The sequence below is a fragment of the Papio anubis genome, chromosome 9 (genome assembly GCF_008728515.1).
Source record: "Papio anubis isolate 15944 chromosome 9, Panubis1.0, whole genome shotgun sequence".
NCBI lineage: Eukaryota > Metazoa > Chordata > Mammalia > Primates > Cercopithecidae > Papio > Papio anubis.
In genome coordinates this window covers 30,662,551-30,688,917 of record NC_044984.1, presented here as the reverse complement: position 1 = coordinate 30,688,917, position 26,367 = coordinate 30,662,551, and the positions used below count along the sequence as shown (strand labels likewise).

General features: G+C 44.5%; 1 pseudogene; it reads right to left on the bottom strand.

The window, feature by feature from the left end:
* Positions 1–1,308: 1,308 nt before the first annotated feature.
* On the bottom strand, positions 1,309–2,664 carry LOC101020122 (annotated as a pseudogene).
* Positions 2,665–26,367: the final 23,703 nt, after the last annotated feature.

Sequence of the window (26,367 nt, the reverse complement as noted above, 5' to 3'; positions counted from 1 at the left end):
CAGCCTCTAAAAGTGCTATGATTACAGGTGTGAGCTACTGTGCCTCGCCCACTTAAGCCTTTTTTTTTTTTTTTTTTGAGACAGAGTCTCACTCTGTTGCCCAGGCTGGAGTGCACTGGCACAGTCTCAGCTCACTGCAGCCTCCGCCTCCCGGGTTCAAGCTGTTCTCCTGCCTCAGTCTCCTGAGTAGCTGGGACTACAGGTCTGGGCAACCACGCCTGGCTAATTTTTGCATTTTTAGTAGAGACAGGGTCTCACCGTATTGGTCAGGCTGGTCTCGAACTCCTGGCCTCAGGTGATCTGCCCTCCCAAAGTGCTGGGATTACAGGTGTGGGCCACCATGCCCAGCCCCACTTAAGCCTTTGTTATCTTTGTTGTCCTTGATATAAACCTCTGGATGTGATTTGTTTTTACTACTCAAGGTTCTCACAGATGACCTGGGCTCATAGTTCCAAGAGATTTTTGGGTCCTGTATATTTATTTCTTCTTTGTTCTTTTTATTTCAATATGAGCTCAATATTGTGGGGCAAATAGAATTAAACAGTGGATGCTGTGGCAGAATCTTACTAAGGACATTCTAGAACTTTAGTGGCTGTTCTGGTGAACTTTGGATGTGAATAAGCTAATCCATTTTTGGCACCTTACAATCACTGGTTAAAAGTTTCCAGATATTCAATAGTTAGTGTTTTTAAATGACCAGGAAGAGCCCTCCCAAAGGAAAATTCTAAAATAGCTTCTATTACGGACTTATTAGAAAAGGCCAATAAAAATGCAGAGAACCTAAAAGCCAACCTTGAAATCTCTTCTCTGTCTCTTGCCTAACCTGGGATTAACTTACATCCTAGACCCCTGGCCCTCAACTTCCTCCTGCCTTTCTATTGGGGGAACCTGCCTCCAATAGTTCAATGTAGGTTCTTTCTATTTTCCATAAGTGTCATCTGGCTGAGAAATAAAGAGAGACAGTACAAAGAGAGGAATTTTATAGCTGGGCCACTGGGGTGACATCACTTATTGGTAGGACTGTGATGGCCGCCTGAGTCTCAGACCAGCACGTTTTTATTAAGGATTTCAAAAGGGGAGGGAGTGTAAGAACAGAGAGTAGGTACAAAGATCACATGCTTCAAAGAGTGAAAAGCAGAACCACTGATAAGAGTCTAACAAAGATCACATGCTTCTGAGGGAACAGGGCAAAGGGCAAAAGCAGAACCACTGATTAGGGTCCAACAAAGATCACAGGGCAAAGGGCAAAAGCAGAACCACTGATAAGGGTCTATGTTCAGCGGTGTACGTATTGTCTTGATAAACATCTTTTTTTTTTTTCTAGTTGTCAAATGATCCTTTATTGTAATATTTTCCTTTGTGCTTAACTGGCTGGGCATTCCACAGCACCACTGTTGATGTCATCTATCATGTCATGAGGGTGGCGGCCATCAACATTACAGCCCACAGACTGGGCAGTCCCCAGGATCTCTTTAATGGTTCCAGAGAGTTCTCTGGCTAAGGATAGGTGCTGCATCTGTTGAGCAATGTCGATGATCTCATCTTAAGTGATATTCCTACTGTGTTTAATGTTTTTCTGTTTCTTTCTGTCTCTTGGTGATTCCTTGAGGGCTTTGATGGTCAGGGCAGAGGCAGAAGGCACCACCTCAATCTGGGCCTGTCTGTTCTGAATGCTCAGTTTCACTGTAATCCTCAGGACCTTCCGATCACCTGTTGCCTTGGCAATGTCATCACCAGCCTTTTTTGGAGAGAGACCCAGGGGGCCGATCTTGGGGGCCAGCATAGAAGTGGCACCGACTTCACCTCCAGTGCACCTCAGGTATACTTTGATCTCATTGGGGTTGAACTTCGGCAGCATGGTAGAGGCGGCTGGTGTCGGATGAACCCGGATTTGGGATGACTGAAGAAAGTTGCACCTTGGCCTCCTCCGAGCCGAAAGCTGAGAGCGATAAACAAAACAACAGAAAACAGGGTTTGAGAGCAGAGAACCAATCTAACCACAAGTTTACCAGGGCTGAGTTTTCCCAACCCTAGTAAACCTGAGGGTTCTACAGGAGACCAAGGCTTATCTAAGTCCTTATCTCAACTGTACAAGACAGACATTCCCAGAGTGGCTGTTCATAGACCTCCCCCCAGGGACACATTCTTTTCCCAGGGTATTAATATTAATATTCCTTGCTAGGAAAAGAATTTAGCAGTATATTTCCTACTTGCACGTCTGCTTATAGGCCCTCTGCAAGAAGAAAAATATTTTTGCCCGACCCCGTAGGCAGTCAGACCTTATGGTTGTCTTCCCTTGTTCCATAAAAATCGCTATTATTCTGTTGTTTTTAAAGGTGCACTGATTTCATATTGTTCAAACACACATGTTTTACTATCCATTTGTACAGTTAACACAATTATCACAGTGGTCCTGAGGTGATGTACATCCTCAGCTTACAAAGATAACAGGATTAAGAGATTAAAGTAAAGACAGGCATAAGAAATTATAAAAGTATTATTTGAGAACTGATAAATGTCCATATTAAGAAGAAATCTTCATAATTTATGTTCCTCTGCCGTGGCTTCAGCAGGTCCCTCCGTTCAGGGTCCCTTACTTCCTGTAACACCTTTCTTCTACTCATTCCCTTCCTGCTGTGTCTTCCTTAGATCCTCTTTGCTTTCCTCCATTGCTTCTTCCTAAACACCCCCCTTTCAATGGACAATATCCCTTTGTGATGCTTTACACCTAAGTGATGATGATGACCAACTTAGCTAACTTTATTGTTTTAAACCTTAGTCAAGTTCAGGTTTGCATAATCTAGTTAAGAACCTTTTAAATCCTCCTACATAAAGAGGAAAATTCATTGAAGAATTTAGGATTATTTTAAGAATTTGTAGGATAGAGGCCAGGTGCGGTGGCTCACGCCTGTAATCCCAGTACTTTGAGAGGCCAAGATGGGCAGATCATGAGGTCGGGAGTTCAAGACTAGCCTGGCTAATATGGTGAAACCCCATCTCTATTAAAAATACAAAAATTAGCCGGGTGCGGTGGCATGCGCCTGTAGTCTCAGCTACTCAGGAGGCTGAGGCAGAAGAATCACTCGAACCCGGGAGGCGGAGGTTACAGTGAGCCAAGATCATGCCACTGCACTCCAGCCTGGGCAACAGAGCAAGACTCTATCTCAAAAAAAGAAAAAAGAATTTATAGGATGGATACTGTAATCTCTATCCATGAGTTCATCTCCTTACAGAATTCAGAGATGATGAAACTCTTATATAATTAATGGATCTTCTCTTATGTTCTCCAGATAGAAGATCTTGAAGAATTTTTATTTTTTATAAATATATTTTAAGAGACAGGATTATGCCATGTTGCCCAGTCTGGTCTCAAACTCCTGGGCTCAAGCTGTGCTGCCTCATTCACCCAAAGTGCAGGGATTACAGGTGTGAGCCACTGTGCCCAACCAAATCTTGAAGAATTAGTTAGGGATATAACTTCTCAAAGGATAAATCCAGTTTTATTTTGTTTTTGAGATGGAGTCTCACTCTGTCGCCCAGGCTGGAGTGCAGTGGCACAATTTCAGCTTACTGCAACCTCCGCATCCCAGACTCGAGTGATTCTCCTGCCTCAGCCTCCCAAGTAGCTGAGATTACAGTCGCCTGCGGCCGCGCCTAACTAAATTTTCGTATTTTTAGTAGAGATGGGGTTTCACCATCTTGGCCAGGCTGGTCTTGAACTCCTGACCTCCTGATCTACCCGCCTCAGCCTCCCAAAGTGCTGGGATTACAGGTGTGAGCCACTATGCCTGGCCATAAATCCAGTTTTATTAGACTAAAGTGAATTATCTTGATCATGACATCATCATGCAAAAGAGAAAGTCTCTTTACCTTCAGAGAAAGGAAGTTGTTTATGATTTTACCTGGCCAATTACCAGAACATAGTTTAGAGAATTTCATGGACTCATGATATTGTAGACACTGGATTCTGAATTTGTCTATACTGGCTCCCACTTTATATAATCAAAACTAGTCGACACACCTGAGTTCTTGTCCCAAATAAACTCACTACCCTTAAATTCCCTAATTGTTATAAACTCTACTTTCTGTTTGTGTATAAAAAATCAGGAGAAATTTTAGAGGTGTTAACAGTATGATGGACATCAAACATCCATTTCTTCTTACATCTTCTCATTTGGCCCTGTAGCAGATGCCTACCTTCTTTGGGTACTTGCAGCTGCAAAGTTAACTAAAGCCACTGAAGACTTAATCTTAGTAGCTTCACTTAACCTCATGGTCAAGCCATTCAGATCTTATTGTTCTTTTATTTTTTAGAGATGGAGCCTTGCTATGTTGCCTAGGCTGGTCTTGAGCTCCTGGGCTCAGCAAACCTTCCATCTCAGGCTCCTGCATAGCTGGGACTACAGGCAAAAGCCACTGTGCCCAGCTCAGCCCTCATTCTTGAATGAAAACACCACTTTTCTGCCTCTAGATTTGAGGCAGAAAAATAGGGTCTGGAGGCAGGGAACCTAAGGCCAATTGCTGACTGGATATCAGAGGCCACTCCCTTTTCAACCCTCCTTTTTCTGAATGGCAGTTGAAAAATGAACGTACAGCCAGGTGCAGTGTCTCACACCTGTAATCCCAACACTTTGGGAGGCTGAAGTGAGTGGATCACCTGAGGTCGAGAGTTCGAGATCAGCCTGACCAACATGGAGAAACCCCGTCTCTACTAAAAATACAAAATTAGCCGGGCGTGGTGGTGCATTCCTGTAATCCCAGCTACTCAGGAGGCTGAGGCAGGAGAATCACTTGAACCTGGGAGGTGGACGTTGTGGTGAGCCGAGATTATGCCATTGCACTCCAGCCTGGGCATCAAGAGCGAAACTCCCTCTCAAAAAATAGGAAAAATGAAGGCACTTCTGATTGGACCTCTCTCACATCCAATCAGACTGATTGTTGGCCACTACTTCATTTGCATGGAACCAATGGGAAACCTCTGGAGAGTATTTAAACCCCAGAAAATTCTGTACCTCAGTACCACTTGCTGGAGATCGCTCCAACCCTGGGGAGTGTACTTTCATTTAAACTAAATCTCTTGCTTTTGCTGTCTTGCTTTGTGTGTTTGTCCAATTCTTTGTTTAAAATGCCAAGAACCAGGACAACTACCCTCAACTGGTAACACATTTTGGTGAGCCAGCCAGGAGGTAAGCCCAAAGTTTGGGATTTATTTTTCTCTTTTTCCTCTTTCTCTTTCTCTCTTCCTTTCCAATTTGGGATCCTTGGTGGACAGTACCTAAGCATGGAGGCAACAGCATGTTTCTGGCCAGGGCCACTCTCCGTGTTTCAGGTGACTTAAACCTTCTTTCTTTATGCTGAATTCTTTCCTTCCCTACTCAACTGGCTAAGGACAAGTCAGAGGGCTTGGACATGTTGTAGATGGTCTGTGTGAGTTATGGGGGTGGATACATAAGAGGGGATTTATATACAATTTAATCTTGCCTAAATGTAGAGAATTAAAGAATTATTTTAAGTGGGATGGGAAAAAAATCCAAAGGTTGAACTACAAATTAATTATAGAAGTCAAGGCCTTCATCCAAGGACAAGAGGGAAAGCTCATGTTGGGCCATCAGTAGTAGAGAGAACCATTCCAAAGTGGTGCTAGCACCCATGTGAGTTTAGTGATGTCTGACAGACTAAGATGGGGCCCTTAAGGGGTACGCCCCCTGGGAACCCCAGTCAGGGGCCAGAATTTTTCAGTGGGATGCTCCAGCTAAAATTTGGGTTACCTAATGAGCCCTTGACTTTTCAAAGTTCTCTTCTCTTTTCCAGACCACTTTGGGCAATTCTCCATCGATTCCACTTGATTCCCCACTTGGCTGCATCCTCTAGCATTGAAATCAATTTGACCCTGACAATCTAAAGAGAAAACATATAATTTTTGTTTCTGCAATACTCTTTGGTCCCATTATGAGCTGCCCAGCCTGGAACAATGGGTGGTCAATAGTAACCTTAATTATGACACCATCCTGCAATTAGACCTATTTTTTAAAAGGCAGGGCAAATGGTCAGAAATCCCATATGTACAGGACTTCATGGCCCTATACCAAAACCTAATAATTCCCCCAAAGGAAAGTCCAAAGGCAGAACTAGATATTATAGATGACCCCCTTTTACAAGGGCCACCTGTCTCAGAGTGGACAGCAACTGCCCCCATATAGCCCCTTGCCAAGTGTTCCTGAGGCTAAAACCCAAACACTGGGGACCCTACTGGGTTCCCCTCAAACTCAGAGGGGAACAGCACATTCAACTCTACCTCCAGCCCTGCTACCCCTTAGGAAGTAGCAGGAGCTGAGGGGCCAGTCCTAGTGCAGGTCCCCTTCTCTATAACTAATATACAATAATGTAAGGGAAAGCGAGGAAGCTATTCTGAGAATTCCAGGAAATTCGTAGATGGGCTCCAGACTTTGACCTTAGCCTTTGATCTCTCATGGAAGGATATTCAATTCATTCTAGCAAACTGTTACATCCCCTTTGAAAAGGAATGCATCCTTGAGGCTGCCCTCCAGGAAGCAAATGATTTATTTGCCCGAAACTCTCAGGGCAATCACCCAGGACCAGACACAGTCCCTACTACTGATCCTAACTGGCACCATAACACATCCATGGGAGTGAGCAACTGGGCTAAATTTCTTTAGGCTCTTCTTGGAGGAATGAGAAAGGGAATAACTAAAGCAGTAAATTATGATAAAGTAAGGGAGGTTACACAGGGAAAGGAGGAAAATTCAGCCATGTTTCATGGCAGGCTGGAGGAAACTTTTAACAAATATACTAATCTGTACCCTTCCTCTCCCAAAGGCAAAATATGAATGGCACAACATTTCATTAGCCAATCTGCCCCAGCCATTAGACATAAGCTCCAAAAAGTACAGATGGGGCCACAAACTAGTCAAAATCAGCTTCTTGATATCACCTTTATGGTGTATAACAGTCGTGACCTGGAGGAAGGAAAAAGGGAGCAAAATAAAACGGCAAGCAGGCCGAGCGCATTGGATCACGCCTGTAACCCCAGCACTTTGGGATTCCGAGGAGGGCGGATCACCTGAGGTTGGGAGTTTGAGACCAGCCTGACCAATGTGGAGTAACCCTGTTTCTGAAAATACAAAATTAGCTGAGCCTGGTGGCACACGCCTGTAATCCCAGCCACTCAGGAGGCTGAAGCAGGAGAATTGCTTGAACCCGGGAGGCAGAGGTTGTGGTGAGCCAAGATTGTGCCATTGTACTCCAGCCTGGGCAAGAAAAGTGAAAACTGTTTCAAAAAAAAAAAAGGAAAAAAAAAAAAAGAAAAAAAAAAAAGAAAGAAAAATAGCAAGCCAAAATTATGGCAGCCATCATTGGCGATGCCCTGAATGCCCAAAGAGTGTCCAAAGGAAACCAGAAGGGCCATAAGGATAATGCCAGCAAGGGTTCTTGCTTCAAATGCAAGAAAGCTAGACGCTGGGCAAAGGATTGTACTAAGCATATGCCAGGCCCTTGCCAAAACTGTGAGGGTACTGGTTATGACCCCTGGCACTGGAGGATTGACTGCCCCAGCTCCCACTGAGGGGCTCAGTCAGTCAAAACTCTAGCACTGCAAAAGGAGGAATTGATGAAGACTGAAGGGGCCTGGGGTCTTCCTCACTGCCCCTGTCCAGGAACATTATAATTGCTACTGAGGAGCCCTAGGTAACTCTGGCCGTGATGGGCTCCCAAATTCAGTTTCTTTTTGATACAGGAGCAAATTAGTCTGTCCTTACTGCTTGTGCAGGAAGACTTTCCTCCCAGTTCATGAGTGTTATGGAAATGGAAGGAAAGCCACAAAGAAGATTCTTCACTCCTCCGTTGATCTGTCAATTTGAGAAACAAATCTTCCAACAGGAATTTCTAGTAGTCCAAGCTGCCCAGTCCTCCTGTTGGGAAGAGATATTGTGGTTGAAATAGGGGCACTACTACAACAGAAGCATCAGTCAGTGAAATTGCTAATAGTCAAAAATACAGTGTGCCAGACCACATTAATAAACAGGCTAACCTGCTAACATGGTATACTGGGAAACCGGGGAAGGCTAAAACAAGAGTGCCAGTCAAAACACAGCTTAAAGACCCCAGCTATTTTCCCAATCAAAAATAATACCAAGCCAGGGCCGGGTGCAATGGCTCATGCCTGTAATCTTAGCACTTTGGGAGGAAGAGGTGGGTGGATTACAAGATCAAGAGATGGAGACCTTCCTGGCCAACATGGTGAAACCCCATCTCTACTAAAAATACAAAACTTAGCTGGGCGTGGTAGTGCACACCTGTAGTCCCAGCTACTTGAGAGGCTGAGGCAGGAGAATCACTTGAGCCCAGGAGGCGGAGGTTGCAGTGAGCCGAGATCACACCACTGCACTCCAGCCTGGCAACAGAGTGAGACTCTGTCTCAAAACAACAACTACAGATCAAAAAAAAAAAAAAAAAAAAACCCAGCCAGGCATGGTGTCTCATGCCTGTAATCCCAGCACTTTGGGAGGCCAAGGTAAGTGGATCACCTGAGATCAGGAGTTCGAGACCAGCCTGGCCAACATGGTAAAACCCTGTCTCTACTACAAATACAAAAATTAGCCGTGGCACATGCCTGTAATCGCAGCTACTCAGGAGGCTGAGGCACGAGAATCACTTGAACCCAGGAGGCGGAGATTGCGGTGGGCCAAGACTGCATGCCACTGCACTCCAGCTTGGGCAACATAGTGAGACTCTGTCTCAAAAACAAAAATGAAAATAAGAAACCAATTAAGCTGGAAGCAAGAAAAGGCTTCATAGTTAAAATAGTTGAGATATCCAGAGCTGAGATATTACTTACCCATGGGCTCTAAAAACCCTTCAATTCTCCCTGAACATCCTCATCTGACCTGTTCTAAAGGCTTTGAGGCAATACCGGCTAGTACAGGATCTCAGAATAATTAATGAGGCCATTATCCCTGGCCACCCATTGGTGGTGGATCCATATATGCCATCTTGGCTCAGGTGCCAGGGGATGCAAAATAGTTCTCAGTCCTAAACCTAAAAGATGTTTTCTTCTCCATTCCTCTGGCCCCAGAGTCCCAATACCTTTTTGCTTTTGAATGGGAAAATCCTAGTACCAGAAAAAAATTAAATACACTTGGATAGTGCTCCCTCAGGGCTTCTGGGATAGCCCCCATTTCTTTGCCTTAGAGAGGGATCTGAGGGGTCTGCAATTGGAGAATGGGAGTTTAGTATGTGGATGACCTTCTTGTGTATAGCCAACCTGGGTGGCTTCTGACCAAAATACTATACAAACTTTGAATTTCCTGGAAGATGGGATACAAAGATGGCTCAGATTACCCTCCATTGGGTCCAATATTTTGGATATGTGTTAACACCTGGAGCCTGGCAAATATCCCCAGTATGAGCACAAACCATATGTGGTTTGAGCGCCGCCCCCCACCAACACCAAGCAGCAGCTTCATTCTTTTTGGGGAATGGCTGGGTTTTGCAGAATATGGGTACCAAATTTGGGCTCATGCAAAGCCCCTATATGAAGCAACAAGTGGGCCTGAAAATGAGCTAATGGAATGGGCCCCAGAAATGAGAAAAACCTTTGCCAAGCTAAAACAGGCCCTTACCCAGGCTGTCACTCTTGGCATCCCAGACCTAATTAAGCCCTTCTCCTTGTATGTAGTGGAGAACAGGGGCATAGTTGTGGGAGTACTAGCCCAGAAATTAGGATCAGAACCCAGACCAACTGCCTACTTTTCTTTTTTTTTTCTTTTTTTTTTTTTTTAAGATGGAGTCTCGCACCGTCGAAGAGGCTGGTGTGCAGTGGAACAATCTCCGCTCCCTGCAACCTCCACCTTCCAGGTTCAAGTGATTCTCCTGCCTCAGCCTCCTGAGTAGCTAGGATTACAGGCGCCCGCCACCTCGCCCGGCTAATTTTCTTGTATTTTTAGTAGAGACGGGGTTTCACTACATTGGCCAGCCTGGTCTTGAACTCCTAACCTCGTGATCTGCCCACTTCGGCCTCCCAAAGTGCTGGGATTACAGGCGTGAGCCACTGCTCCCGGCCCCAACCTCCTACTTTTCAAAGAAGTTGAATGGAGTGGCCTCACGATGACCAAGTTGCCTGCAGGAATAGCAGTCACTGCTATGTTAGTGGAGAAAGCCACTAAAATCAACCTGGGCCAACTGCTGAAAGTTCTAACTCCCAATCAGGTAAAGTCAGTCTTAGAGATAAAGGGACACAGCCAGGTGCAGTGGCTCACACCTGTAATCCCAGGACTTTGGGAGGTGGAGGTGGGTGGATCACCTGAGGTCAGGAGTTCGAGACCGGCCTGGACAACATGGTGAAACCCCATCTCTACTAAAAATATAAAAGTTAGCTAGGCATGGTGGTGGATGCCTGTAATTCCAGCCACTCAGGAGGCTGAGACAGGAGAATTGCTTGAACCAGGGGGTTGGAGGTTGCAGTGAACCAAGATTGCGCCACTGCACTCAAGCCTGGCAACAGAGTGAGACTTCGTCTTAAAAAAAAAAAAAAGATCAGCTTCTTCCAGATTCTGAGGGTGACTGGTTCATAGATGGCAGTAGTTTTGTGTCAAATGGGGGGCGCAGAGCTGGATATGCGGTAGTAAATCACAACACCATTATTGAAGCCCACCACTGCCCCCTGGCACATCAGCACAAAAGGCTGAAATAATTGCTCTTACTGGAGCATGAATGTTGGGACAAAGGAAAAAACTTAACATCTATACAGATTCTAAATATGCATTTCTTGTGGTTCATGCTCGTGCTACAATCTGGAAAGAAAGAGGACTACTACTAACGAGCAAACACTGCCTATAAAGCGTAGGCTTGAAATTCTTCAGTTATTACCAACAATACACCTGCCAAAGGCCGTAGCTATAATCCATTATAGGGGGCATCAAAGGGACTTAATTCCTATGGCACAAAGGAGCAGAAAGGCTGATAGAGAAGCCAAAGCTGTAGCCCTCAGGGTGCAATCCCAACAGATCCTAGCACTTCTTCTTTTCTACAACTCCCCAGTAGAACCTGAATACACACTGCAGGAAGTAGAGTTAATAAAGGAGAGGGGGACAAAAACAAGGATCCTGGTGGTATAGGGGATCAAAAGCATATCTGCCTCAAACAGTCCAATGGAGAATTGTAAAAACCCTGCTTGACTCCTTCCATGTGGTGAGAGATGCCACCCTGGCCATGGTTAACGGGCTCTTCATTGGGCCTAACTTAGCAGGTCTGTCAAGTCTGCTCACTGGGTGCACTTAATAACCCAGGACACAAAATGCCACCCCTAATAGAACTAGTCCAGAGAAGAGGAACTTACCCAGGGGAAGACTAGCAATTAGACTTCACCCATATGCCAGCTTGTAGAGGATGTAAGTTTTTTTTTTTTTTTTTTTTTTTAAGATGGAGTCTTGCTTTGTTGCCAGGCTGAAGTGCAGTGGCATGATCTTAGCCCACTGCAATCTCCACTTCCCAGGTTCAAGCCATTCTCCTGCCTCAGCCTCCCGAGTAGCTGGGATTACAGGTGTGCGTCACCACACCCAGCTAATTTTCGTATTTTTTTTTAGTAGAGATGGAGGTTTCACCATGTTGGCCAAGTTGGTCTCAATCTCATGACCTCAGGTGACCTGCCTGCCTTGGCCTCCCAAAGTGTTGGGATTACAGGCATGAGTCACTGTGCCTGGCTAATTTTATATTTTTTAGTAGAGACAGGGTTTCTCCATGTTGGTCATGCTGGTCTCAAACTCCTGACCTCAGGTGATCTGCCCCCCTCGGCCTCACAAAGTGCTGAGATTACAGGCGTGAGCCACCTTGCCCAGCCTAAAGTTTCTCTTAAAAGAAATAATCCCTAAGTTTGGGTTACTTTAGAGTCTCCAAAGTGATAATGGCCTGACCTTTATCTCCCAAATAACTCACAGTGTTGCCAAGGCTGTCGAAATCTGTATTAGTCGAGGTTCTCTAGAGGGACAGTACTAATAGGATAGATGTATATATAAAGGGAAGTTTATTAAGGAGTATTGACTCACACAATCACAAGGTGAGGTCCCACAATAGGCCGTCTGCAAGTTGAGAAGCAAGGCAGCCAGTCTGAGTCCCAAAGGTGAAGAACTTGGAGTCTGATGTTCAAGGGCAGGAAGCATCCAGCATGGTAGAAAGATATAGGCTGGGAGACTAAGCCAGTTTAATCCCTCCACATTCTTCTCCCTGCTTTTATTCTGGCTGCACTGGCAGCTGATTAGATTGTGCCTACCCAGATCGAGGGTGGGTCTGCCTTTCCCAGTTCATTGACTGGAATGTTAATCTCCTTTGGCAACATCGTCACAGATACACCAAGGAACAATACTTTGCATCCTTCAATCAAGTTGACACTCAATATTAGCCATCATAGAATCAAATACTATTTATATTCAGCATGAAGGCCTCAATCCTCCAGGAAAATAGAAAGGGCTAACCAAACTCTAAAATGAGTGTTAGCTAAGCTGTGTCAGGAAACATTAGAAACTTTGGTCAGTCTACTGCCCATAGCCCTCTGAAGGATCTGTAATACCCCTAGAGCAGAAATTAATATAAGCTCATACCAAATGTTATATGGAAGGCCATTCTTAACTAATGATCTAATTACGATTCAGAAACAGTTGGTTTAGTAAAATACCTAGCTAACCCAAGTCAGTTTCAGCGGGCTTTACAAAAGTTTGGAACTCAAAGGCTCCCCATACTGGGAACTAACCAGTAACCCAAAATCAAGCCAGGAGATCAGGTACTTGTTAAAACATGCAAGGAGGGATCACCTGCTCAACAATTGCAACCCAAATGGAACGGACCATTTTCAGTGGTAATGGCCACACCTTCTGTGGTCAAAGGACTGGGATTAGATCATTCAATACATCTTTCAAGGATCAAGTCTACGATACCTGAAGCCCCAGACCTGGAACCTGAAGTTCCCGTTAGCCACTACACTGTGAACTATGGAAGCCCTGAAGTACCTGTTTAGAAGGCAGCCAAAAGAGAAGAAGCAGCCTACCAATTTTCCTTGGTGTTTTTGTTGCATAGTTACTATAGGCTGGATAACAATAGCTTTGTTTTATATTTTTTGCAGATTAATTTCCATCTTTCAAACGGTTGGAATCACTTCCTTTGTAGTAATTAAACAGAATTTTTATTTTTTATTTTTATTTTTTATTTTTTGAGAAGGAGTCTTACTTTGTCACCAGGCTGGAGTGAGGTGACGTGATCTCCACTCACTGCAACCTCCGCCTCTCGGCTTCAAGTGATTCCCCTACCTCAGCCTTCTGAGTAGCTGGGACTACAGGCACGCACCACCACGCCTAGCTAATTTTTGTATTTTTAGTAGAGATGGTGTTTCACCATGTTGACCAGGATGGTCTCGATCTCTTGACCTTGTGATCTGCCCGCCTCAGCCTCCCAAAGTGGTGGGATTACAGGCATGAGCCACTGCACCCGGCCTAAACAGAATGTTTTAATTCATTCCTATAACAAATATCCCTGACAGCATAGGTATTCACCTCTGAAATTCCCATTAAATCTTTTAACCAAATTCATTTCCTCTTGTCTAGAGACCATCAATCTTCAGATGATCATGCAACAGGGTTTCCAGCCAGTTCCAAATGAAGACAGCACCCCGGCCATCAAGAAACTACTCTGTTGGCCGGGTGCAGTGGCTCACGCCTGTAATCCCAGCACTTTGGGAGGCTGAGGTAGGTGGATCACGAGGTTAGGAGTTCGAGCCCATCCTGGCCAACATGGTGAAGCCCCGTCTCTACTAAAAATACAAAAATTGACTGAGTGTGGTGGCTCATGCCTATAATCCCAGCACTTTGTGAGGCAGAGGTGGGCAGATCACCTGAGGTAAGGAGTTCGAGACCAGCTTGGCCAACATGGTGAACCCCATCTCTACTAAAAATACAAAAATTGGCTGGATGTGGTGGCAGGTGCCTGTAATCCCAGCTGCTCAGAGGCTGAGGCAGGAGAATCACATGAACCCGGCAGGGTGACAAGAGCGAAACTCCATCTTAAAAAAGAAAAAAAAAACTGTCTGTGGGTGGGCGCTATGTGAGAATCAAACAAGGAAACTATCAAGCTGCACACACTGTCACAACCCACTGAGATTTGTTCAGATCCAGCCATCCCTCAGGCCAAATCTGCACAAGTGTTTGATAGTTTTTATTTGAACAAATTTCTATTTAGTGTGATATATAATTCATTCAAAATTACATCTTCTGAAGCAAAAAAAAAATTTTAAATTTAAGAGTCAGGGTCTTGCTCTGTTGCCCAGGCTGGAGTGCAGTGGTGCAATCATAGCTCCCCTGCAACCTCAAACTCCCGGGCTCAAGTGATCCCTCACCTCAGCATCCCAAGTAGCTAGGACTACCGGCACCACCACCATACTTGTTGTTTTCTGAACTATTGTGGGAGAGCCTAAAAGTCACCTCTACTCATCTTAGTTCTTAAGTAGGACTTTCAGCTGGGTCCAGAAATCAAATTGACACAAGACATCAAAAAGAGAAGAGCATACATGTTTTATTAATTTTTGCATGTACATGGGGACCCTCACAAGAGAGTGAAGACTTAAATGACAAAAGTAGGAAGATTTTTTTGCTTTTCAGATAAAGTGATAAATTTGTGAAGAAATGACAAGACAAAGGTATCTGGGCTGGAGCAGTAAATTCCAGGACAGTCACTAGGAGATTTATGGAGAGGTGTAAAGCTAGTGGAAGACAAGGGTTAGTGTAGTAAGTTTATTTATAACAGGCCTGTTGTAGCATCAGTTCCCAGTCTCTAGAGATAGGGGTTATTTTCTCACCCTGGACAAAGAAGCATCCTCTTCAAAGGAATTTTTATGGATTATAACAGGTAGGAAAGGACAGGTCAGCTACCTCTTTCTTTCCTTTTTTTTTTTTTTTTTTTTTTTTTGAGTCAGGGTCTTGCTCTATCTCCCAGGTTGGAGTGCAGCAGCATGGCATGGCCTTGACTCAGTGGAATCTCTGTCTCCCTGCCTCCCGGGTTCAAGCAATCCTCCCACCTCAGCCTCCCGAGTAGCTGGGACCACAGGGCATGCTGCCACACCCAGCTAATTTTTGTATTTTTTGTAGAGATGGAGTTTTCACTGTGTTGCCCAGGCTGGTCTTGAACTCCTGAGCTCAAAAAGATCCACCCACCTTGGCCTCCCAAAGTGCTATGAATAGAGGCATGAGCCACAGCACCTGGCCCTTTCTTTCCTTTCCTCTTGACAGTGTCTCACTATTTTGCCAAGGCTGGAGTGCAGTGGCACGATCATGGCGCACTGCAACCTCAAACTCCTGGGCTCAAGTGATCCTTCCACCTCAACCTTCCGAGTAGCTGTGGCACAGGCAGAAATGCAACTACAGTTTCTCAAGTGTCTTCAGCTTGAAACATTCAGAATACTAATTCAGCAGTTTTTGGAGTGGCACATCCTTCACTCCTTCACTATGAATTCATCTCACAGAAATGAGAAGGTAACTGACTTTGCTGTTAGAAGTCCTCGAATTTCAAAATAAAAGTCCTGGGCTTAAAAAGTCTGAATGTTATGCTGTATGTTTTTTGCCTCCAAGTTTTTAGTTTCAGACTAAAGTAGCTGGGGTTATAAGTAATGTAAGAAGTGTGATGGCTTTGTACTCTGTCGACTTAGCTAAATTCAAACTAAGCGTCGCAGCTTCCTTCCCTGAATGATTCTAAATTACAGTTGATCACAGGAGAAACATGAACAAGTTTTAGAAGCCACAAGTGAAGCATCTGCCATTTTCTTTGTGCTGAAAGTAAGGATATAGTGACAGTTGTTATTGCAGTGAGGCGTTATTGTTGCTGATTCCCTAACTGGCCTTGATGGGGTGGGGCAGGGTGGCATTATGATATATATTGGTTTTCATCCATGGTCCCTGCCTTGGTACAGTCTTTTTATAATGTGGGGTGTGTCAGACCCCAGAGGCGGGCCTCTGAGCTTCTCCTGCCCTCCTTTCACCTGCCCCAAGGCAGGACACTGTCTCCCTCCTTTCTGATTGTGGGTCTTAAGACCCTTGTACACCCTGGGGGAAGGAATGCTGACATCATGAAGCTGCATAAAAACCCAAGAGGGACTGGGCGCAGCGGCTCATGCCTGTAATCCCAGCACTTTGGGAGGCTGAGGCAGGCGGATCATTTGAGGTCAGGAGTTAGAGACCCTGGTCAACATGATGAGACCCTGTCTCTACTAAAAATACAAAAACTAGCCAGATGTCATGGTGCTTGCCTGTAATCCCAGCTACTCGGGAGGCTGAGGCAGGAGAATCACTTGAACCCTGGAGACGAAGGCTGCAGCAAGCCGAGATAATGCCACTGCACTCCAGCCTGGGCGACAGAGTGAGACTCCATCTCATAAAAACAAAACAAAACAAACAAGCAAACAAAAAATCCAAGAGGACTGGGTTCAGGGAGCTTCCGTATAGCAAACACGCGGACGTTCCTGGAGGGTGGTACACCTAGGGAGGGCATGGAAGCTTCCCCCAAACCTCACCCTACACATCTCTTCATCTATATCCTTTGCAATATCCTCTATAATAAACAGGTAAACATCAGTAAGTGTTTCCCTGAGTTCTGTGAGCCACTGCAGCAAATTAATTGAACCCAAAGAGGGGGTCATGGGAACCTCAACTTGAAGCCAGTCAGAAGTTCCAGAGGCGCAGACTTGTGTTGTGACTGGTGTGTGTGTGGAGGCAGTCTTGGGTACTGAGCCCTCAACCTGTAGCATCTGACACTCTCTCCGGGTAGATAGCATCAGAATTAGAGGGCGCCCACATGATCTTCACAGCTTGGTATGTGGGAAAAAACATCCACACACACATGGCCACAGAAGTCTCCTGCGTTGATTGTTATGGTATGAAAGTAGAGGAAAAACACGGTTAGGGAGAGTTTTCCCTACACAGTAGCATCCATGGCTCCTTAAGCTCCTACCCTATCTCCTCCTTCAGCTTTTTTTAGTCCTGGGACAGGTGCTTGGGTGGTTCTGTGGCAAAGGGCAACAGCTTCTCCTGCAGGTCGCCCAATGTCATTGCTTGTCCTTGTGATTTCTAGTCTATCCATATGGATTCCAGGTCTTGCTCTTCCCTACTTTACATCCAGCCTTCCTGACTGCCAGCCTGGGTGACTTCAGACCCTATACAACCCACAGCCCAAGGCGACAGCCTTGTGTAGACTTCTCCAACAGCTCCCACAACTGTCTATACTCTAATCCCTATGATAAATCCTCTCTATAATCTCTATCATAAACCGTACTCTGTTACTCATAGTGTTTATGTTTCTCTGGTCAGACTCTGACTGATAGTAGGAGTCCATATACTTATGAAATAAACATCTAGCCGGGCGCGGTGGCTCACACCTGTAATCCCAGCACTTTGGGAGGCTGAGGTGGGCGGATCACGAGGTCAGGAGATCGAGACCATCCTGGCTAACACGGTGAAACCCTGTCTCTACTAAAATTACAGAAAATTAGCTGGGCGTGGTGGCGTGCGCCTGTAGTCCCAGCTACTCAGGAGGCTGAAGCAGGAGAATGGCGTGAACCCGGGAGACGGAGCTTGCAATGAGCCGAGATTGCAACACTGCACTCCAGCCTAGGAGACAAAGTGAGACTCCGTCTCAAAAAATAAATAAATAAATAAATAATCTGAAGAGGAATACAAACTTTTGTGCCATATGCCAGACATTTTGCTAAGTGTGCCTTATCTCGCTTGATCTTCACCAGAAGACCGTTGTACACATGAAGACATTGAGCTCAAAGAAATGAATACATTTTCCCAAGGGCACATTGCTAGACTGTGGAAAGCTGTGTAGTCAAGAGAATTTCTACTTATAAACTGTGCCATCTTGTAACGACCCAATGGGTTCACCTTGCTCACTGCCTAGACAGACAGGGTCTCACTCTGTTGCCCAGGCTGGAGTGCAGTGGCATGATCTCGACTCATTGCAACTTCCATCTCCCAGGTTCAAGCGATCCTGTCATGTAAGCCCCCCAAGTAGCTGGGACCACAGGTGCACACCACCATGCCCTGCTAATTTTTGTATTTTTAGTAGAGACGGGGTTTCGCCGTGTTGCCCAGGCTCCTAAGCTCAAGTGATCCACCTGAGTCGGCCTCCCAGAGTGCTGGGATTACAGGCATGAGCCATGGCGCCCAGCCTGAGAAACAATTATTCATGAAGACCTGGCTGTGTGGGAGATCAGAGTTTTATTATTACTTAAATCAGTCTCCCCAAGCATTTGAGTATTTGGTGATCAGAGTTTTTTTTTTTTTGTTTTAGATGGCGTCTCACTCTGTTTCCCAGGCAGAAGTGCGGTGGCACGATCTCGGCTTACCGCAACTTCCACCTCCCAGGTTCAAGCAATTCTTCTGACTTAGCCTCCCATGTAGCTGGGACTACAGGTGTGCTCCACCATGCATGGCTAATTTTTGTATTTTTAGTAGAGATCGAGTTTCACCATATTGGCCAGGCTGGTCTCGAATTCCTAACCTCATGGTGATCAGAGATTTTAAGAATAAATTGGTGGGTGGGGAAGCCAGTGAGCTGGGAGTGCTGATTGGTTGGGTCAGAGATGAAATTACAGGGAGTCAAAGCTGTCCTTTTGCTTGAGTCAGGTCCTGGGTGGGGGGGCCACAAGATTAAATGAGCCAGTTGATCGACCTGGGTAGTGCCAGCTGATCCATCAAGCGTAGGGTCTGCAAAATATCTCAAGCACTAATCTTAGGTTTTACAATAGTGATATTATCCCTAGGAGAAATTTGAGGACAGTCAGAATCTTGTAGCCTCCAGCTGCATGACTCCTAAACCATAATTTCTAACCTTGTGGCTAATTTTTTAGTCCTGCAAAGACAGTCTATCACCAGGCAGGAAGGGAGTTTGTTCTGGGAAAGTTAAACTATAAACTGAGTTCCTCCCTGAGTTAGTTCTACCTACACCCAGGAGTCAACTTGGACAGCTTGAAGCAAGATGGAGTTGGTTAGGTCGGATAGGTTTTTTTTGTTTTTTTTTTTTTTTTTTTGAGATGGAGTCTTGCTCTGTCGCCCAGACTGGAGTGCAGTGGCGTGATCTCGACTCACTGCAAGCTCTGCCTCCCAGGTTCACGCCATTCTCCTGCCTCAGCCTCCCGAGTAGCTGGGACTACAGGCTCACGTCACCACACCCAGCTAATTTTTTCTATATTTAGTAGAGACAAGGTTTCACCATGTTAGCCAGGATGGTCTCAATCTCCTGACCTCGGCCTCCCAAAGTGCTGGGATTACAGGTGTGAGCCACCGTGCCCAGCCAGATCTCTTTTACTGTCATAATTTTCTCAGTTATAATTTTGCAATGGCAGTTTCCATCTTGTCTCTCCAAAGAGCATAATCTTTACCTGGTGCCTTCAGAATGAGGAATTTTTACCCCATAGGTGTTTTTACTTTATTCATCTTTGTTTGAAGGGGATCTGAATATGCCACCCCAAAATATGACACATTGTCATAGGAAATTTTGAGCTGAAGGTAATTGAGAATCAGGAGATGCAGGTGGCTGGGAGTGGTGGCTCATGTTTGTAATCCGAGCACTTTGGGAGGCCAACGCAGGAGGATCACTTGAGCCCAGGAGCTCGAGACCAACCTGGGCAACATAGTTGAGACCTCATCTCTGTGGCAGGCCAATTCTCTCTGACAGTCACACAGACAGGGCTCCATAGCACTCCAGTTACATAGACAAACTTCCACAGCCCTTGCCTTAACATTGGGCTAACAATTAAGTCTAGGGAAAATCAATGCCCGGATGTCAGAACCAGAAATGAAACATACGTTCAGTAAGTGCCTTGCACAGGCTTCTCCTAAAACCTGGAGCATGTCAAGATAACGGGGACAGCCTTACATTCCTTGTACCAGGATCTGTCTCGGGTCAACATCTGGGGCGAGTCAAGGTAACACAGACAGTCCTTGAATAGATTTATTTTAAGGGGGAGGGTCTGGAGCAACTCTTAGGACCAAATCGTAGGTAAGATAAAGTAGAAGTAATCACTCTGGTGCCAGGATCCTCCTTAAGTAAATTTAGGAGACATTTCTTAATCACCCTGGTATCAGGACCCTCATGGATTAGGTAGATTTAGAGGGCATTTTTGGCCTCTGACCTAGCTGAAACAAATTAATTACTTATAAACAGGCAAATGTGATATTGCACGTAGGCATGTAGTCCAAACACATATAAGCATGGGTAATATTGTAATATCTTGAGTTGGTCTGGCGAATAATCTCCGACCTTCTCCCTGTATCCAGTTACAGAAATAAACTCCCTTCTTTCCTAGTCCATCTGCATCTCATTATTTGGCTGTGAGAACATAGAGCCAGGCCTGGTTCGGTTCGGGAACATCTCCACTAAAAAAATTTTTTTTTAATTAGCCGAGTGTGGTGGTGCTCGCCTGTGGTCCCAGCTACTCAGGAGACTAAGGCAGGAGGATCACTTGAACCCTGGAGGTCAAAGCTGCCGTGAGCCATGATCATGTCACTGCACTCCAGCCTGGGTGACACAGCCTAAAAGCAGGGCATAAATTTCCCATTGAGGAAGGTGCCTCCCCACCCACCTAGTACCAGGGAGAGAAGAGTGATTTTTACCAAAGATGGGAATTAACACCAAGATGAATTTGCATAAACAGATCTTTCTAAAATAGCCCTTATATCATCCATTAATTTCCCCATATATTTCCTCCTCAGTGCCCCACAATTTGTTCCTTGAAGCCCAAACCCTCTTTCCTTTGTTAAAAAGGTACATAAAACCACAAGTCTAACTACTTCTTTCCTGAGAACTCTTTTGCATGCAAATATTAATAAAAATGGTGTGCTTTTTCTCCTGTTACTATGTCTTTTATTAGTTTAATTTGCAGGCCCACAGTTACAAAACATAACAGGGTTGAGGAAAATTTTTCCTCTCTGACATGTTTCAGTTAAAAAGGAACCAGCCTGACCAACATGGTGAAACCCCATCTCTACTAAAAATATAGAAATTAGCCTGGTGTGGTGGTGCACGCCTGTAATCCCAGCTACTCAGGAGGCTGAGGCAAGAGAATTGCCTGACCCTGGGAGGCAGAGGTTGCAGTGAGCCTAGATCCTGCCACTGTACTCCAGCCCGGGCAACAAGAGTGAAACTCCGTCTCAAAACAAAACAAAACAAAGCAAAGCAAACCAGCTGAAGAAGTTCCTTTGATTAACAGCACAGCATGGAAATGTTAGATACTCTTAGCCAAACCTTGAAAGATACTCTCTTATTTAATCACAGTTTTAAATGTTAGCTTGCTTACCTTAAAAAAAAAAAAAAAAGCCAGAAGTCAGATATTCATGATGTGAGATAAAGTTCTTAAGTGTGGAGGGAACAAAAACTACAACTTTTTGTAAAAGTCACAGAAGGCCAACCTATTGTATCGCGTATCCTCAAAGAAGAGTCAGGGCATGCTGAAACATGCTGTGTTTTGTTTTTACTAACATTTTCCTTATTACAAAAATAATACATTCTCATTAGATAATAAGAAGAATACTTAAAAAAATAAAATATTATCAATATCATTAATGCATTGGTGTTTTTCCTCCTATAACTTTTCTGTGCATAGTTTTCCCTTTAATTACATGTTATAATGTACTCCTTATAAACATAATTTTAATTATTGAATATTTTTCCAAGGAAAAGAAGTATATAGTTTACTAAACTATTTCTCTAATCGTGAACAAAGAGTTCATGGAGACATTTATTGTGTGTGTGTTTTTACATTGACATTTTAAAAATAAGAACTTCTGAAAAATACAAAAGTCCAAAAAGTTGCAAAAATTCAATTTCCTGCTTTCCTCCCCAGAAATAACCACTGTTTAATTTTATTTTGTGCATATCTTTCCAGAACTTTGTCTTTGAACATACAATCATATTGAAAGGCAAAATCCTTACACAAATTTGCTAAATTCTTTATAAGACTGCTCAACTTTCTCAGGGCAAGAAAGACCTGGAACATTTGGGATTAATGTCTCTATCAGGAGGCAAGCATCCTAACAATTTATCAATGTTTACAGATTAATTTATAATCTTATAGTGCAGTAGTGCAGTAGTTTTTCTGTACCTTTGTCAGATGTTGATTCTTGTCGGCTCCCCATATCTGTGGGTTTTATATTTAAGGATTCAACCAACTGCAGATCAAAATATTTTTTAAAAAGTAGTTGGGGGCGGTGGCTCTTGCCAGTGATCCTAGCACTTTGGGAGAACAAGATGGGGGAGGATCATTTGAGCCCAGGAGATTGAGACCAGCCTGAGTGACATGGGGAGACTCCATGTCCACAGAAAATAAAAAAATTAGCTAGGCACTGTGTTGTGTGCCTGTGGCACATAGCTACTTAGGAGGCCGAGGTGAGACGGTCGCTTGAGCTTGAACAGTCAAGGCTGCAGTGAGCCGGGATCGTGCCACCGCACTCCAGCCTGGGTGACAGAGCAATACCCTGTCTCAAAAAACAAAAACCAGGCTGGGCACGGTGGCTCAAGCCTGTGATCCCAGCACTTTGGGAGGCGGGCAGATCACCTGAGGTCAGGAGATCGAGACCAGCCTCACCAATATGGGGAAACCCCGTCTCTACTGAAAATACAAAAAATTGGCCGGGCACAGTGGCTCACGCCTGTAATCCCGGTACTTTGGGAGGCCGAGGTGGGTGGATCATGAGGTCAGGAGTTCGAGACCAGCCTGACCAATATGGTGAAACCCCGTCTCTACTGAAAATACAAAATTAGCCAGGCATGGTGGCAGGAGCCTGTAATCCCAGCTACTTCGAAGGCTGAGGCGGGAGAATTGCTTGAACCCGGGAGGCAGAGGTTGCAGGGAGCCGAGATTGTGCCATTGTACTCCAGCCTGGGCAATAAGGGCAAAACTCTGTCTCCAAAAAAAAAAAAAAACAAAAAACAAACAACCCAAAACTTAGCCAGGCATGGTAGTGGGCACCTGTAATCCCAGCTACTTGGGAGGCTGAGGCAGAATTGCTTGAACCCAGGACGCAGAAGTTGCAGTGAGCTGAGATCATGCCACTGCACTCCAGCCTGGGTGACAGAGCAAGACTCCGTCACAAAAAAAAAGAAAAAAAAAGACGAAAAAAGAATATATTATAGTGCACATGTACATGGGTTTCTTTTTTTTTGAGATGGAGTCTTGCTCTGTTGCCCAGGCTGGAGTGCAGTGACGTGATTTCAGCTCACTGCAACCCCTGCCTCCCAGGTTCAAGCCGTTCTCTTCCCTCAGCCTCCTGAGTAGCTGGGACTATAGGCACATGCCACCACTCCCAGCCTATTTTTGTATTTTTAGTAGAGACAGGGTTTCACCACATTGGCCAGGATGGTCTCGATCTCTTGACCTCGCTCAGCCAGCACGTGGGTTTCTTTATGGCATATTCCTATGAGCAGAATATAAGCCATTGTGTATGTTCAGTGTCAAAGTGTTTTGCAAAGAAGTTGTACCAGTTTACATTCCCAATAGCAGAACTTGAAGGTTCCTGTTGCTCACTTTCTTACTCATAAACCATGTTGCTCATGTGGTTTTATCAGCTTTTTAAACTCAGTCATTCTGGGCTGGGCACAGTGGCTCACGCCTGTAATCTCAGCACTTTGGGAGGCTGAGGTGGGTGAATCATGAGGTCAGGAGATTGAGACCATCCTGGCCAACATGGTAAAACCCCGTCTCTACTAAAATACAAAAAATTAGCCAGGTGTGGTGGCCTGCGCCTGTAATCCCAGCTACTCAGAAGGCTGAGGCAGGGGAATCACTTGCACCCAGGAGGTGGAGGTTGCAGTGAACCGAGATTGCGCCACTGTACTCCAGCCTGGGTGACAGAGCAAGACTTTGTCTCAAAAAATAAATAAAATAAAAATAGCCAGGTGCGGTAGCTCACACCTGTAATCCCAGGACTTTGGGAGGCTGAGGCGGGTGGATCACAAGGTCAGGAGATCGAGACCATTCTGGCTAACACAGTGAAACCCCATCTCTACTAAAAATACAAAAAATTAGCTGGGCGTGGTGGCAAGCACTTGCAGTACCAGCTACTCAGGAGGCTGAGGCGGAGAATGGTGTGAACCCAGGAGGCGGAGCTTGCAGTGAGCTGAGATAGCACCGATACAGTGAGACTCTGTCTCAAAAAAATTAAAAATAAATAAATAAATAAATAAGTAAATAAATAAGTAAATAAAATAAGCTCAGTCATTCTGGTGGATAACACAGATAACTTTGTGGCTTTCCTCATCACTATGGGGGATAACAGCTTTAACTGTGTATTTGCTATTTGAAATTCCTGTTTTATGTAATGCCTGCTTAAGAATTTAGCATGCTTGGGAAGTGGATGTACATCTTTTCCTTGTTTTCATTATGGATTTACAACTTTGCAAAATGTTTACATCTTTGAATCACCTAGAATTAACTGTGATGGAAAGTAAGCTGTAGGAGTTCAACTCTCGTTTTCCAGCTGGCTACTCAGTTGTCACAATACTATTTATTAAATAATTCATCCTAGATAAATATAGAATCAATTTTTATGCACATCCATTTTTTATATATTGGCAACTAATAAGAAGTAAAACCAACACTGCAGAGCAGCATACAAGAGAAAGTATTTGAATTGAGATCTTTTATAAATTGCAATTTGAGAGACACAAATCGAGCAAGCAGCTAAATCATGTTCCATCCAGACAAGTCTGGGCAGGGACTTATAAAGGTTCCTGGCAAGTTTGTAAAAGTGGAAAATTTTAGCAGAGTCTATGATTGACAATGCCTGATTGACAGCTTAGATGTCTCTTGGTGATGAACGACCTAATTTGGCATGGCTGTCTTCTCAGGAGATTTGTGATCAGGCCCAGTGTAAACAATTCACATAAAATTCAGCTGCTTCTTTAGGATGTTTGTGATTTCGTCCAATTTGAACGTATCAAATTTCATCTGAGTATATGAGTGATGGGGGTCCAACTCCTTATGCACTCGTGGCTCCTTTTTAGAGACCTGTGACATAATCATCTCCATTTTGGATTTCTTTTCAGATTTCTCCCTTTTGATTTAAATCTTTCCTCAGAAACCACCGAGATCAATTATTTCACTAAGCCCTTTGGTGCTGGAATAGATTTGTCCCAGGAAGTCATGTCCCATGGAGGAGGGAGTTATGGTGATGATAGTGGATGATCTGTGTCAAATGGAATAGTTTAAATGTGAGCAACAAGGAGGAGTTGAGGATGTGGGCCCCCATTGTGGTGCACATATGTGGATAGGGTAGGATTCATGATTGTAGGCCTAATCTGTCAGTTCCATGTGTTGAGCCACCATAATTTTAGTTTCATTGACAGCAACAGTGTGGCATCAAGCTGAGAGAGGAGAAAAGAAAGAACCAGCTAGGAAGGCAGTTACAGCAGGTGCTCAGTAGAATTCTTTCAAACAAAGGAACAACCTAAAAACTCAGGCTGCAGATACAGACGAGGGAACTACCACAGGCGGCTTGCCTAGAATATGCCCATAGCTGCACAGATAAGGAAGCAAGGCCCAACATAGAAGCACCTTTGTTCTTTGTGTAAGCAGCAGCCTTCCAGGAAATAGTTTCTTTTCCTTTTGTGGGCATGTAGATGGTGGGCTGTGGTAAGTACATTCCTTGCCTTTTTTGGGCATACTTTGGACTGTGAGCCAAACCTCTATGAATCATCACTCCAACACTAGGCTGGTTGTGAGCCAAGGCTCCAACTGGTCCTTTACACCATTGTGCCATTTTCTAAGTGGTGCCTTTTCTAAAGACAACCACCAGCCAGCCAGCACACTGGGGTACAGGGTGGAGCTACCAAAAATTCTCAACTTATGCAGTTTCAGTTATGCAAATAAAATGCCCAGACCCATCTGGTTCCTCTGGGTTCCTCATAACAGCCTTTGTACTCAACTGTAAAATGGCAACCCTCTCAGGTCCCCTCTCTGAAGTGGAGAGCTTTCCTCTTTCACTTATTAAACTTGTGCTCTAAACGCACCCTTGGTGTCCACATTCCTTGTTCTTCTTGATCATGAGACAAAGAGCTCCAGGTAATACCTCAGACAACAAGACTACTTCAAACCATTTCACAAGAATATAGTTTAATGAAGATAAACATGACTAGGATCATAATCAAGAATAACAGGAGAAGTTGGAACCCAGATCTTAAAATATTTCCAATACCCGTAGGAAGTCAACAAAAAAGATCAGAAAATTCAAGATTAACCCAATTAAAAAGACTACCAGAAGGTATACCTTTTAAGGATCTGACTAATCTTGGAATCTTGGAGGTTTCCAGTACTACCTGATT